This window comes from Corapipo altera, unplaced genomic scaffold (assembly GCF_003945725.1).
Source record: "Corapipo altera isolate COAL_440 unplaced genomic scaffold, ASM394572v1 78, whole genome shotgun sequence".
In the NCBI taxonomy this organism is placed as follows: Eukaryota; Metazoa; Chordata; class Aves; order Passeriformes; family Pipridae; genus Corapipo; species Corapipo altera.
The window spans coordinates 2573441-2587668 of NW_020884904.1; the positions used below are offsets into that span (position 1 = coordinate 2573441).

Genomic DNA, 14228 nt, shown 5'->3' on the forward strand with positions numbered 1-14228 from the left:
AAACACTAAAAGGCAGTGCCGCGTGTTTTTAGTTGTCCTCGCACCCGCTGGTCAATGGGGTAGATTTGCCTGGCTGCTCTCTCTGGTCTTGGGACCGCGACTCCCTCAGGGGCAACGCCTCCTCTCAGGATGTTTTAAAATCGTTAAAAAAATTTCCGCATAAGCGCGTTAAAATATGCGGATTTTCCCCCGTCTTCGTGGGAAAGCGGTGTGTAAATCCAAACAGATTTTTATCCGACTAGCTCAGCTGGTGTAATACTATTAAAACATATTTGAATTTTTCAGCCGCAGCACGGCCAACTATTTTCAAATTATCCAAGTGTTTCTAATTACAAATACTGAATCTGATAAAACCTGGTAAGATGCTGAGCCCAGGGGCTGATCCTGTAGCCTGTTCTGTGTGAGGGATTCAGCCACAGGGAGGCGCAAAGTAAAGAAGAAATTTTAAGATTTGACTGCTCCTAAATTGTGTTTTTCCAATTATGATGGCAGATGCATTGGTGTATTTGGATAAAACACAGCAAGCATAGTAATATATGACCAATCTCTTGGGTTTTTTTTCGCCACCAAAAGAGGAAAAAAAAAAAAAGGATAGTAAGACTAAAGGATCGTCTGGCACATTTCTACTGAGATGATTAAAAAAAAATTAAATCTGTGACATTACTTACACAACCTGTTAAACCCTAAAGCAAACAATTTTGTCCCATAGCTAATTATCCACAGAATACAAAATTTTGAATGAGTCAATAGTCACAACTATAATGCATTATATTACTAAATTTGATTTTAAAAATAGTTGTGAATTACTGTGATACTATGTATTACAGTAGCAATGACTAGATGACTTGCAGTGTCACCTGTTCTCTGAAGCCAAAGTAAGTAATATTTTTAATTACTTAACATTTTGAATGTGAACTTTTGATTTTTATTTATGCACTAATTATTCTGAACTGAGTTAACTGGTCCACTACAGCAACAAGTATTTCTCCTGCTCTTTGAGTAGATTTGTTTCATAAATGCCTTTTGTAGAGAAACTTTTGCATGTGGCAGGAAAGCTGAGTGACATTGAAATTAGTAGGAGTGTGCATTTTTTGCATTGGAAACATGCCAAAACCAATGTTATGCAGAGCAAGATGCTAATTAATAGAGTTTCTAAGCCTACTTTACTGATTTATAGGCTGATTTTTCAAAATAAGCTACTTTTTAGGTATTGTTGCTGATGCTGAAGCTGTTTGGACTGAAAAATCAGCCTGTTCCTGAGGTGTTTGCTCACCAGTGTCTGTAGTAAATTTACTTTCCTCACAGACAGAAAACTAGTTTTAATGAAAGGTTTTATAGGGTCAGACCTTAAGAATATTCAACCGAAGTTAAAGAGGGAAAACAATTCTTGCTTCCTGCTATAAACCTAATAGAAATGTTTTTAAATGTTTAAAATTTTGTTGCTATACTATGCAAACTATTGACTTACATATTGTTTAAAGCAGGAAAAGTCCTTTTTTTCCATATACACTGATAACAATAAATCACTATTGCTATGTAGAACCTATTTTATGTATAAGATATTGTTCTAGTGGAAAGAGCTGCTTTTTTTCACATTATGAGTGCTTAGGGACATTTCAAGACACGAGGCTCATTTTATCTTGCTGTCTTTTGTTTTGACTTCTTTGTGTTTTATTACTATGGAAATTTAAATCACTACTTTTAAACTTGGATTGTTAACAATATCAGAAACACTTCTATAAGTAAAGTATCATACAGCAAATTGAACTTCCAGTTGTGATATGTTATATACAGTGACAGAAAGGAATCAACACTTTTACAGTGTAACTGTGAGTCCTGGGATGATCTTCAAGTGGCTCCTGGGCTCCAGGCAGGGCAGTGGTAGGATGCACCTCGTGGGGTTGGTCAGGGTATTTAGAACTCATTAATTAATTTAGGCCTTGACATGGTGTGTATCTTGAAAAGATAGCAAGCAGGTTTAGTAAAATGCTGGGCTGGTTGGTTAAGAAAGCACTAAAAATGAACTTAATAGGTATATATATTTTTTTTGTTCGATAGTTTAATATTGTGCTGGCTCCAGAGGTTGTTGGATTAGCTGTGCATCTCAAACTTGTTCCTGTAAGGAGCTGGGATTTTCTGTCTTGCTGGTAAGGAACACTGATGAAGGCTATATCAAATGAATTTTGAGCAATGTTGTAGGTACTCTTTTCCTACAAAACTAGCTCTTTTAATAAAACAATATGAAATCTAAAAAGACAGAGCTGTAAGAATGGGTGGTCTTGACTGCTTTGTGTTAATGTTTCACTGGGAGGTGTAGTGAAATATTTTGTGCAGCTACTAAAACCTGCATCATTTTATTCTGCCAGAGTTGTTAATTTTTTGTTGTTTTTCATGCTTCTTCACATGATTATATTTCCCTTAGCTGTGTCCTACTGAGTTAGATAGTCACCTAAATCTACAGAATTATTTTGCAAGCAAAGGCTGTAAGGGGTACCTGTGATTGTGGTTTGCAAGCAAGTTGTGTATTTGAAGATGGAGAGAGAAAACTTGAAGGGACATGAGACACACTTCATGCTTACCTGTCCTACTGACTTCTTTCTAATCCTCTTACCTGGCACAAACATTTCCTCTTTGCACAGGCCCACTTCTATTCACTCTACCACTGGTTATGGTTTGCCTGGGTTGCATAAAATGTAATGTCTCCATACTCAGGAATATTGCAGTGCTGAAATTGTAGCTGCACTTCTTTTCAGTATCCTTCTCCATGTGGGATGCAGGGAAATATTTCCATTTATTTTTAGATGAACACAGAACCTGGTCTGACCCCGGTACGCTTCATGGTTGGTTTTCAAAGGACGATTTTTGTTGTTGTTTTTGTTAGTTTTTGCACTGATAGCCTTCTGCCTTCTGTGTATTATACTTAGCGTTGATTAGTAGGTATACAAGTGTGGTTTAAAAGAAACGAATCCCAGAAACATTACAATCCTTGGGTTTGCTTTGCTTTGTAGAGTTTCTCTTGGAAAACTCCAGAGAGGCAGCTGTAGGATGCAGGAGACTTTCATTCTGTTCTCTGTGGGGCTGGCCAGAAATAAATAGTGCCATAAAAAGTTAACAGTACGAGTGCAATTCTATAAAGTGAAATTTTTTATGCTTAAAACCTCACCAAGTTTCTAAATATAAAACTGTCGATGCAAGAACGGTATCGCTGTTGCCACCTTCTGGCGACTGTTCACAGTCAGCATCCAGCGTTCTCGTTACAGAGGATTTGGACTTCCTCTGTGGAGTTCAGTATTTTCTCTGGTCACAGCTCTGCATTTTCCTGTCTCTTGGGCTTCAGTGTGTTTCAAGATGTCAAAAATATGTTACTTGTTCCAAGAAACTGCGATTGATAAACACTGAATTGTTAAATGATAATTTTCTTTGAATGATAAACATATCATATGCAAAAAGGGTGATTTTTTCCCCCTCCCTTCTCTTTCTAGTGAAGGCTTTTTCAGGGATTATGCAATAGCATTACAGGTTTAAAATGCATGTCAGCAATTAATAGGACAAGTGAGGATTATACAAAAGACAGGAGAGGTATCAGATGACATTGTAGTGCTGTAAATGTCAAGAATGAAAGTATCACTAATTTTTAGTATAGAACATTTGCTAGGAAGACCTAGTGGCTTTAAGACTTTAAACAGATTTACAGCTGAAGAGATATATCAATTTTTTTATTAGCTTATTTATTATGAACTTCACAAATTTTAAAAATATTTAGTTTACAAAAGCTTGCACTTAATCAGAGCAAAACTTTTAAAAAGAAACCAGAAGTTTGGGGTGGAGACTACACTGACTATTCTTTGCCAAAGCTTTCTTCCAGGAGGACTCCTGAGTTCTGACACCACGTTCTTTGAAATGAAATTGCACAACCCATTTCTGAACACATTCAATCACATTAATGCTGTAATGGAGATGTTAGTAACTAACCCAGAACACTGAGTTCTCCATCATCCTCTAGTCTTTTTGATAAAATTATTTTTCATAAACTGTTTTTTTTTTTTGACAGGTACTTTGACATAGAATATTGTCATGTAATAATGACAGTTGTTTTTCATAAAATGCTTATGATAAAATATGCTTCCTCTATTCAATGGAATGTTATTGTATCCTGAAAACTGAAGGTAAAAAAGACTACAGAATAGGTACAGATTAGTGTCTTCTGATACTACAGTGGTACTTTTTAAAATATTTTGAAAGTAGTGGAGGAACTACATCTTATTTAAAATATCTCCTTCTTGCATTATATGCCTGTTCAAACAATTCTTTTCGTTCTGAAACCTGTGCATGTTCTCTAAAACCCAAGTTTTTAACAGAAAGCTTAAGGAAAGGAAAACACATTATACAAGCAAGGACATGAGTGCAGGAGTCAGTTCCAAAAATAACAATGAACACTTGTGCTGAAATTCTCAGGAAGGATGAAGCCTGAGAATCAGCCTGAAGATGAAGAAAACTTTTGGGAATATGTCAACAAATCTTTCTCTGTTTCCTGGCAGTGACTGGTTGTTCTCAACATCCTTTTCATTAATGTGATTCATCATATAAACTATATACTGACTTCTATACATAGAATGAAATAGGAAAAACAATTGATTTTCATGTATCTAACATCCATAGTTCCTTCTCTGAGTATTTACTTTTCTTCTATATCTCCATTATTTTTTTTTTTTCTTTTACAGAACCCTTTCCACTTTTGTTTAAGCACTAAAGGTGACAATGTTTAAACAGATCAGTGCCCTTACTTTTTGTGGGCAGAGCTCTGTCCTGCCAGATGAGATCTGAATGATCTGTTCAATAGCCTGTGAATGCAAGTACCTGCTGATCTAGATAAAAAAAATTTCAAAAAATAATATAAATCTGGTTTGCATCACACAGAAATCTTCTGAAAACGTTAAACCTGTTTCTAATGTGCTTGGAAAGATGGAGAGCAAGATCCCATGTCTGCATGAGCACAAGGATGAATGGCATGGATGTTGCAGAACCTGGGTATGATTTATATTTTAATTCATTAACACCTTGGAGTTCCTGCCTGTGTAGATGTTCTGAAGACATAAAGTTAAAGGTGTAAACAGGGGACCCAAGTTTGGAAGTTTCCATCTTGTGTTGATTTGTGAAACCTGTATTTTTAATATTTTTCTGAGTAAACCTTTAAAGCTATTAAAAGCTTATTCCATAACATTTTAAGATCAATTTTTAAAAGGAGGAATGGCAAAATAAATATTTGTGTTTTGAAATAAAGTGTGTGTACACACATAAACACATATATTTCCCTGTCCTTGCACGTGTTCATTAAATATAATGTATAACATTTTATACTGTACTGTGTAATACATTATGTATGCATTTAAAATAAGAAACTGTAAGTAGCCTTGCTCTTTTGTCTATTTACATATTCATGAATTTAGATTTCATGGGTGTTTTCTTTGACCTTAATAGAAGCACTGCTAAAATATATAGATACAGGCTGACTAATATTTACTCACAACCACAGCATTAATTATTAGAGATGCTGGGATTTTTATTAAGGTTTACTTTATGTTCTCATCAGTGTATTTATTTAGAATTTTGCTCTCCCCCCCACAGTGTTTCATGAATATCTCTTGCTTTTTAGATAGAAGTCATTAATTTTTGTTGGACACACTAATAACTTTCAGTCCCAGGGGAAAAAAATAAATCTTTATGTGGGAAAGAAAAATAGTAATTTTAATTTTTTCCCACTCAAGATGGAAACTATTATTCTATTGGATCTAAATTACTAGTTGTAAAGGAGGTATATTATGTGTAATTTATTTCATCCCATGAGGAAAAAGTGCACTTTTAAAACCTGACCTTTATGCCAACGATTCTATGTCCTGTCTTTAAGTGCATCTTTCTATTAATAATGCAAAACACCTTATTTTTTATCATCTTACATTGTGGATGGAAAACATAAATCAGACTACTTTAAAATTCCAGTGCAATAGCACGATGTGTATCTAGCTATTCATTTATTTAAGAAATGTCTGTTCTGTGTTTCTGTCTAGCACTTGATGTGTTTATATGCACATTCTTCTTAGAAGGCCAGGGACAGTTTGTTCAGTGATTTGAGCAGTGATGTGGATGGATGCCATGCTTGAGGCCTGTTTTCATATCTGCCATCAACACCTAACTCAAGTTTACAACTAATTTGATCCTTGCAAGTAGAGCCATTGATCCTTGATGAGGCATTAGCCCAGCTGTCTTCTTGAATTAAGGCCTCAGATTGGAAGAGAACCAGTAAATGTTATCAGGCAGAAGCAAATGTTATTTTAAGATGCAAGGAGGTATTCTAAGCACTGGTTCCCTAGATAATTTGGAACCTATTTCCATGTACTGCTCTGAGAATATCTTCTTGCTCAACTTCTAAACCATGTGGCAAGTGGATAACTATTCTTTTAAAAGTGATTTCACTGAAGGAGTACCTGTTAACTGGAACTTCCCAGAAGCAGGTAATAACACTTAAAAAGCAGAAAAAATGTACAGTTGTAAATTTTCAGGCCTCCCTTCTGCCTTCTCAAGGCATCTTCTAAAATTGGTATTCCCTGATAAGTCCAGGTAGTTATACTGGGAGATACTGGACTTAGTATTCTCAACCTGTGTTGTTAATGGAATCTAGGCTACAGTTCACAGCAGTAGCAAACTGCTGCACCAGAAATACTGTATTGTGAACTGCCTGGAAATTCTTGGGTTTGCACATTTATAGAAGAATATCTGTCGTCATTAAAGTGGGTGAGACTGAATAGTGTAAGGGATTAAATTGGTCTCTCTCAGTAAGATGCATATGGATGTCTGCCTGGAGTTCTGAGGTGATTTCATGTGCCAAAGAGTGCTGTTAGTGCCTTGTAGTCCTCTGCTGCTGGAATTGCCATCCATGATGCAGTATGTTTATAAATAAGACTGTTTCTATCTGCAGGCTCAGCCTGGGATGTAAAGTCAACTTGTGTTTTTTCCAGGTCGCACATCACCACCAACAGAGCTGCTGCTGGAACTCAGTCAAGAATTCTGTTGATTGAGAAGCCAGTAAAGAAGCTCACAGAACTATGTTGCCTCTGCAAGTATGAGTAAAAGTTTATTTATATCAGTCAAGTGACTATGCATGCTCACAGATCAGACCATTCAAATGAAGGAAGGTGCAACTCTCACAAGTTACTCCTGATTATTATCCTGCTGGATAAAGAGGGGCTCTCATTTACACCTTAGTAGATGGTACTGCAATTTCAGTGGTCTATGTGTGGTAATTCATCACGTGCTGGAAACACAAAACTTGTGAGAGAAACACCTTTAACTAGTTTATAACTAAATATTGTTCAGGCATAACTCCTTTGTGTTAATCAAAGGTAACACAACTCCAGCAACAAAATTGGTAGACGTAGTACAGCTGACAGCTGTGTGACTCAAGTCTGGAGGAACAGGTATGTGTGCCTCAGATTGTCACATTTTTAGTCAGATGTCCCTCTAATATTGAGCCATTTTTTAAGATTGACAAGGGTGGTTGTGTTTTCTAATGTAATCTTAAAAATGCAGGTTTCTTTCTTAGTTCAGCAGTGCCATTTTGTGCAGAAGCTGTACCTAAGGAATGCAACACTGATATCAATCTGTCTGAAACTGTGGTGATGGAAACCTTTCAACCCTTGTGGGGATCAGCTTCATTGCTTAACTTTGCTCTTAGAGTTTCTCAGGAAGTTTAGCCTGAATTTCCCTCACTGTTGTGTCCCATTCAGTAATACACAGAAAAAGATGGGGGTTTACTTTTCTTTAGGGTAATTTGTGTTTTCCATGGGCATGTAAACAGAGCAGTCTGGTCCTTTGTAAACAGATGCTGTTTATGAAAGACATTTATGCACCATGAAGGAGATGTGAAATCCTTTGAATTCATACACATGTGATTAGTAATATAATATAACTTATACAAACTTTTTTCCTAATAACTCCTTATACAAATTTTTTCCTAATAACTCTAATAGGAAAATATTTGTATTACTTGCCCCTGGGAAAGTTCAATCATGGTGATTGCTAATAGGCTGGGGAATAGAGCCAGTTTAGTAGGAACTCTTGCTGCCCATTGAGACTGTAGGAATATAAAAGAAAAAACTAGCACACAAATTTAGCTGTGATACACCTAAAATAAGACAAAACACTTCTGCGTGGCCCTTCAAAGCTTGGACAGTAGTGTAAGATTTGGAAAAAAGAATGGGTTTACTTAGAACTTGAATTTAAGTAGACTGAAAATTTTGAAGGGAAAGCTTTGACTTCCTTTTGCAAAGCTTTATAGCAGTTTTAATGAAGTTTAATTCTCATACAACTGAGAAACTTTTAAAACAGCCAGTCACAATCCTGACAAGCATTTGGAGAAGCTGGCTTTCTGTTGTGTGTTGTAATGTTTGTTTTGTACATACATCCATTTTAACTGTGTCTTAAAAGCAGTTTTGATGTTGTCCTCCTAAGCAGAACCTGCCAAGAGTTTGCACCAAATTACACCAAAATCCTCTTTACTAAAGATTATGTAAAACTATAGGTCAGGCAGCTGAAGGTGAATGGTTGCTAATTCTGATCCCTGTGATCTTCCAGGTTTGAGAGGTTTTTCCAACATACCCTTTTCAATCTCCTCCTTCAAGTCACCTCCATGGAACTGCTATTGTTGTAGGAAGGAAGGCTGATAGTTCTTTTTGGAGGTTTTCACATGTTTGGATAGAGCTGTTCTGTGGCTCTGAAGGCTGCTGTGAAGTATCCTAAATTTTCATGGCTTGAGGGAGAAGAGACCTGCTTTGACTTTAAATATATTCACTCTCCAAAATGACCTGATAAAAGTATTGATCATTTACATTCTCTGCCCTAACCCTACACATTCATCCTGTACTGGTTGGATGTGAGACAACAAGAACATTCTGCAATTGTTTCCTTCCTTCTTTTGCAGGAGAAGTGTTAACACATTCTCAAAACATACCCTCACGATTTTTCCATGCAAATAATCAAGCACGATAAACATCAGCAGAGGGCACTATTGAGGTATAAATAGAATAATAATAAATTGAAATAAAAAAAAAAAAAGGTGTTGCCATGTGTTTTCAGTTTTCATTCATAAAATCACAGCATAATTTACAGTGAAAGGGGCTCTGGAGGTCATCAGGTCAATCCCTGCCTCAGAGAGCCAAATTGAAACTTAGATACAATTACTGTGGCCATGGTAATGTGTCTGCATTTTTGGATAATCTGTAACAACCTGCAATCAGATTAGTTTTTTCTCCAAACCATTTTTGTATTCACTTGTGAGACGGGATGCAAAAAATGCCCAGAGCTGAAGTGTAGTTATTTTGTATGAAGAATACTAGAAGAAAAAGGTTTAACCATTTTTGTTTCCAAAGTCAGTAAATAGTATTTTCTAACAGTTGCTCAGCAACTTTAATAGTAATAATAATAATAAGCAAACATGAAAAAAAAAAATTAGTCCTAAGAGTATCTTGTTACTTCTGTAAAGCAAGATTGACCAGCATGGTAATATCAATGTAGCTGCTGTTGGAGCAACGTGTTATTGTTGGTTTGTGGGGTTTTTAAAGTATGGTTTCTACAGTATTTGCTACTCAATAGTATGATTTTCTTTTTTTCTAACACCCTTGTTGGAGAGCTGAAACAGATAACAACAGGAAGAATTTTAAAAAGTGAATACTGATCTCATGTTTTTAAACTTTGAAGATGTGCTGTATTGAATGTGTGGACAGAATTATAGAAAGCAGAGGCTTCTCCAAATCAGTGAGTTTTATTAAAGAATTTTTTTTCTTTTTTTAATATACACACAGTCCTGGCCTGTCATCATTACTTGAATTAATTCCAGTTCCTTTTTTCAATCTGCTTGCTTATATTAGCTAAAATTTTATTGGCTAACATGGTAAATTGTTGAATTTTGTGGGATACAACATTTTCCTTCAGCTTATCCAATTCTGCAATGCCTTTCAAGAGCATATTTGAGACAAAAATGCAGAAGTCTGAGCTGTGGAATGAATGCCTGTTATAAAATACCAAACACAGTGCTACATCAGGGAGTTTACTGACACTCATGTCACATGAAAGAACTTCTGACATTTACTTAAACCACTTGCATGCACTAATTATTTGTATAATTGATTTGAGACATGTTTTACTACTGCCTTCAGTCTGAGGAGCAACGTTGTTACTCTCAGTGCCTAGTTTTCAACATTTTTTTAATTGGCAAACTGTTAGTCACAGTGTTTATGCAGACAAAATATTTGTGACTTTACATATTAAATAGAAATGCTAAAAAGGAGAACATCTTTTTAAATTCTCTTTTTGCTCCTAGAAAAGTGAAATATAGAAAAGTGAGGATTGTTAAGTCACTGTTACGAGTAATACGTTTGCCTTCCTCTGTGGCTGGCAAACTGAAACAACTGGTAAAGACATCACTGGCCTCTTAAAAGCACTTTCCCCTCTCAGTTGAATCAACTATATTTGAAAGCTGTTTAGCTTTCAAATTCTGGCTCCTCTCAGATGGTGAGCTACCCCTTTAACATAAGCAGTGGGTTTAGTTAAATGTCAGTTTAGATTCCTGGCAGCCCTCCAAATAAATCAGTTCTAACCAGCTCAGGCAAATGGCCCCATGAGCCACGTGCAGCCTGGAGTGTTGCTGTGCACATCCCCTTGTGAGACCCAACACCAGCTGCTGTGGGATTCAGGGGAGGCTGAAGGTGCTGTGGGGCCCTAAGGTGGAACTGTTCTGTCCTCAGTACCCAGCAGAGCTTGGCTGGGGCACGTTGTGGTCAGAACCTTGGCAGGAATTCTGTGATGTTTTCTGTGTGGTTGCACTGCTTCCAGTCGCTGCCTCTTGGAGCACCAGGAGAAGGCTCTTTGTGCCACTGTTGAAATATCCCATTGGTGTAACAGTTGGAGGCAGGTCCAAATGAGCAGGCAATGTATTTTGATCACTGATAAGAAGCTTTTGACTTTGATGGATGGGAATGTTTGCCGTGTGGGAACAATATAAAGTCGGAAAACGTACTCTCAATTAGTATAGTATTTAAAAAACCCAACATTTTAAAAAACTTTGAAATATTCCTAGCTTCAAAATGTTGAAGTTCTCCTTATTTTTTGTTTAGGTAACATCAGCAAAGCTTTTTTTTTCCTGCTTGATTTCAATGTTGATTTTATACTGAACATGCAGCTGAGTAACACTAGCTGTGGAACAGAGGTAGGGATAAATATCTGTGAAGGTAATGTGATAGCTGGGTGTGTTGGAAGATGATGGCATGAAGGAGGGGAAGTGTTTGTGTAGTGAGCTTTAAATGGCATACAGTGTGAAAGAATTGGGGCCATGCAAGGCACAGAAGGAGAAAAAAACAGTTTAGGACAACTGCTAATGACACTATCTTTTCTGAGTACTGGCTGGGCTTTAAACAACAAAAAATTCACAACCTGGCAGTCCCAGCAGTGCAAATGTGGGAAGGGCCCCTGCTGTAAACTTGTGTATCTCCTGCAGAAAATGTAGCTCAAAAGGAATATCAGGGACAATTATGAGAGGCTGACCAAACCTTAACAACGTGCGAGTTATGAATGGCCTTTGTTTAAATGGTTGCTCTTAACTCCTGAGGCACAGCAGTGACCACGGTTGTAAACACACATTTAGCGCTCCTGCTGGCAGTCCTTGCACTGAGTGTTGGGAGGGCTCTTGGTGGAAAGGAATGCAAGGTCATGCATTGTATCATCCAGGAACAGGAAAGAGTTGAGATAGGTGAAATCATGTGGGAAAGCAGCTGAATTACACCTGATCTACCTCCAAGGCACATATTCCTGGTGCTTCTCAGGGGCAGGGACTAAACTTACAAAAGAACAACTAATGATTTTAGTCATGACCTTGTGAAATCAGTGTTACTGTGGCTGATTAAAATCAAGCACGCAGCACTACAGATCCCTCACGTAACATCCTGTCTTTGGTGTTCCTCTTCCTCCCCCCACCCCAAACCCCAGCACAATGCCCTCAAAGGATGTTGTACTTGCATAATGAGATTCTGGTTTGTCTACTTTTTGGAAAGATATTTTAAAATTGCACATCATTGTCTTTTTTAGATGACAAGTTTTACTTCAGCTTTGTAGCAAATCACAGTGAGAGTTTTGTATTTTTTTTTCTGTTATCTTAATATTGTAAAGTTGAGATTCTTTTCATGACTTTTCCAAGAGGATGACCAATTGCTCTCTTGCTTAGTTTATATTCTGTTGCTATTCTAATGGGATGAGTGAAGAGAAGAGGATATTGTTTATTTTTACTTTCCTCTGTAGGGCTTTGCTTTGTGACACTTCTCTGTGAAATTATCCATATGTTTCCTTAGCAGTTTTCAAGGAAGACTTAATGTCACTATTATACAGAAAATGATGACGTGCAAGGTGCTGCTCTTTTTCTGGCAATCTCGATTTTGTTCCAAAAATTTTGTTTAAAATAAAATCCCTGGGATTTACTGTCAAGGATGTTAAAATGCTTCTTACATTGTGGAAGAAGTTAGAGTTAATTTAAAATCCTTCATTCCCCAAAATTTATTCTGAACCTCTGAAAAAAAAAAAAAGAGTGGTGGAAGGAAATTTCTTATAAACACTTGCAGGGCACTTATAAGTTTCTTGAATTCCTGGAATTGAAAGCAACTGTATGTATGTAGTGCATCCTCCCAAATCCAGGTAGCTAATTATCTACAATAATCTTTCTGAAAGTAAACAGATTAGATCAGTGTGTCTCACAAGAGAAGCTTTATGAGGCTGCTAAATCTCTGATCTGCAAACACAGTTGGTAGGAATTCCCCATTTGGTTTGGAAATACTGACACTGGCAACAGTGGATTACCTATGGGTTTTTAACTAGGGAAATGTAGACTGAGCAACTGTATAAAGAAAGGAAACAAGCCTTTTGCCTTTCATTCATTCTACTGTTTTTAAGAAATGGTAAATTACCTTAACAGCTCTATTTCCAAAAGGGAGGAGGTGTGCCTGTACCTGGGTCTGTCCTAGTGGTCTTCTGGGCTTGGTTAAGGTTTGTAAATTCTACTGTATTCTTGGAGTCAAGTTCTTGCCCAGTAACTCAGCTCACAGATACTTAATGGCATTTTTTGCAACGCTGCAAGCAGGAATGGAGATTTAATACTGAGCAGGTGGTAGAGTACTGAGGAATAGTTGTCGAGTTGATATTCTTCAAGTGATCTATTTTTAAAGCTGTATTCTTTTTTTTATTACTGAGGTTCTGTAAAAAGGGAAAAAAACCCCAAACCCTGAAATTGTGTAGTGGTTAAATATCTGGGTGGTTGGTGCATAACTAGAGAAGTGGGCAATGGCTGCCTTACCTTGTTGTGTGGCAGTAAGATTGGATTTTGAGGACTACTGATAGCCATGTCAGTTGTTATGTTTTTTTCTAGCATTTTCTCATGTCTGTGTTTGAAGACTTGGAAGGAACAGCAATTCAAGGACCCTTAAGCAAGTATTGTATCTCAGCTTGGCAGTTCAAAACCATAAACCTTCAAAGGCCAATGCTTACTTGTGAGGAAGACAGGATCAAGCTCAGCTGGTACTTTAGCCTACTAACTCATTTAGGTGTGTTTTCTGCTAGTGCAGTAAATTTGCTCCTCCTGTTTAATATCTTTATTGATAATCTGGATGAGGGCATCAGGGGCACCCTCAGTCAGGTTGTAGATGACACGAAGCTGGGTGGGAGCATTAATCTGCTGGAAGGTAGGAAGCTCTGCAGATGGATCTGGACAGGCTGGATTAGTGGGTTGAGGCCAATTGTATGAGGTTCAACAAGGCCAAATGCCGGGTCCTGCACGTGGGTTACAACAACCCCCTGCAGTGCTACAGGCTGGGGAAAGAGGGACTGGAAAGTGGCCCAGAGGAAGAGGACCTGGGAGTTCTGTTTGACAGGTGGCTGACCATGAGCCAGCTGTGTGCCCAGGTGGACAGGAAGGCCAGTGGAATCCTGGCTTGGATCAGGAATACTGTGGCCAGCAGGACCAGGGCAGTGATTGTCCCCCTGTACTTGGCACTGGTGAGGCCACACCTCCAGCCCTGTGTCCAGTTCTGGATACAAGACACTGAGGTGCTGGAGCAAGTCCAGAGAAAAGCAACAAAACTGGTAAAGGGTCTAGAGAGGAAGTCCTGCAAGGAGCAGCCGAGGGAGCTGGGGATGTT

At 37.6% G+C, this 14228-nt stretch overlaps 1 long non-coding RNA gene across 2 annotated transcripts; it reads left to right on the forward strand.

The window, feature by feature from the left end:
- The first annotated feature begins 177 nt into the window (after positions 1-177).
- Positions 178-9062, forward strand: LOC113950910. Of its 2 annotated transcripts, none has more exons than XR_003528929.1 (3): positions 178-875; positions 2059-2147; positions 8629-9062. It is a non-coding gene; the product is annotated as an uncharacterized LOC113950910 (long non-coding RNA). The 2 variants fall into 2 exon arrangements; XR_003528930.1 differs by lacking the exon at positions 8629-9062 and adding an exon at positions 4918-5209.
- Positions 9063-14228: the final 5166 nt, after the last annotated feature.